We start from the raw sequence: 2,324 nt of genomic DNA, 5'->3' as shown, positions 1-2,324 counted from the left end.
TCATCACATAGATGAGACTACAAGACAAGATTTGAATAGATTCAATCTTTGAAATATTATTGAATGAAATAAAGTTACGAGATACTTTATTTAGTCCCGATATATATATATCCACATATATATATCTCTTAAACATTTCCTGGAACCTCTGTTATGTAAAGTATGAACAGAGTTTGAAACATCCAATGAATTTTGGAAAGGAAAAGAATTTTGGCATAAACCAGATATCTTGCTGATCAGGCAAAGATACCAATAAGTAACCTTTTCTACTGTAGATGGATGAATTCCTCACCGGTCATCACCCTGGCCGCATTAGGACCTCGCGCTAGACCGTTACCCGGCCCCTCACGCGTTGATGGACTGCCACCCAGCCACTTACACATTCATAGACCGTACCCCGGCCTGTCGCTTATGCCGACTCAATTAGATGGGCTTACTTCCCGAACGTTGGGCAAGTAATCAATTCATTTACCAAAACTGCAACCTCGTTGCGAATATAAAATACACCACAGAGCCGGATTCCCCAGGTTTTGAGCGAGTATTTAAATCCCCTTAAAAAGGAAGATCTTAAATATAAAAATGAGTTTTGGGATCCGCTCTGACTTTAAAAATCATTTTGAAGACTCGAAAACACTTTATAGAGTGTTTGGAGTAAAGCTGATTTAATGAAGTAAATCAGTCCCCAGAATATTAGAAAATATCTGAATATTATTATTTAAATAATATTCCCATAAAGAATAATCTTTATAAAAATAATTGAAGTAGAAGTATTAAAACTTATACTTGAAATAAACATTAAATAACCAAAGATATACTTATATGAAAGTATTATCTTTATTTGAATAATCGAAAATAAGTTTGATTATTAACACTTTATTCTCTAATGAAATAAAGAATATATTTCAGTAATAAGCGGAGTCCTAATACCTCGAATGAATATTATAAATAATATTCATTAAATAAAATAAAGGAGTCATACATCCTCAAATGAATATTCAAATAATATTCAATTAATAAAATAAAAGGAGTCATAAGCCCTCGAATGAATATTCAAGATAATATTCAAATAATAAAATAAACTGAGTCATAAGCCCTCGAAATAATATTCAAATAATAAAATAAACTGAGTCATAAGCCCTCGAATGAATATTCAAATAATATTCAAATAATAAAATAAACTGAGTCATAAGCCCTCGAATGAATACTCAAATTAATATTCAATTAAGTAAAATAAAGGTATCGAATAAACCTTATTCGATCCATAGTTTTAAAAACTATATCCATATATATATAAATATATATATATATAATATACTCGGGAACATCGACTCCCGGTTTAAAAATATGTTCACCTTTTATCCCCTATACTAAGGGTATACGCAACTACTTGCTTATTTCTAGCATAGGTATTATGCAACTATAAGCATTGAAATCAACAGATAGATAACCAGATTACGAAACAGACATGCATATATACCATACCAGCATGCTCCAATATATCGCAAAATTTGCTAATAACAATCATGCACTATCACAAGATAATGCATATACATATATTTACATCACAACAACAGTATATCGGGTAGAAAACTTGCCTGAGCGACTTGGGGTGATAAAAGGCTCGGGACGAGTCTGGTAACCTATAAACAACAAGTAAGTTGGAATTAAACCAAAATCACTTGTAAATCTATACTTTAACTAACTTAGACTCTAACGCTTGTTTTGCGCTCACTGATTCGCTTAAGTCACTCGGGTACCCTCGGCTCCACCATTTTTAATAATTTAACCTTTACGAGTTTTAAAGCGATTCCTTCGCGAGTGTCTTACCAACTGCCTAACACACTTACCATAAATGTTTCATACATTAATTAACCCTTATTGGTCTTTAACCTATGTTTCAAAGTAAGGCGAGGGGAAAAGTTTTGTTCGCGAAACGCCGTTACTTGAAACGGTCGTTTCTCCTAAACCGTGCATCGGAATCGAACGAACTACATATCAAAACGAAGCTCGTAACATGAGCTATCTAAACATGGCAGTGGTCATAATCTAGCAGGGGGTTCTCGGGTCCTAATGCTATGCACAAAAACAGTCCAAAGAAAATCGGACGTTACGACAGCTATGTTTACGCGATTTCCAATATTTTAAACCATTCAAAACCATCCCAAATCAACCTCAAATCCAACATACAACCAACATCCATCCTTATCACATCATAACAACCCCAACCAATTCAATTTAATCATTCATACTTATGCCTAAGCTTAGCTTTAATCATACTTAAGTCCTTTTAATCAAAACCACAACATTCACCATTCCATTTCACT

This window comes from Apium graveolens, chromosome 9, assembly GCF_009905375.1.
Source record: "Apium graveolens cultivar Ventura chromosome 9, ASM990537v1, whole genome shotgun sequence".
Lineage (NCBI taxonomy): Eukaryota > Viridiplantae > Streptophyta > Magnoliopsida > Apiales > Apiaceae > Apium > Apium graveolens.
The sequence above is the reverse complement of the archived record's forward strand: the minus strand, read 5'-3'. Positions refer to the sequence as shown.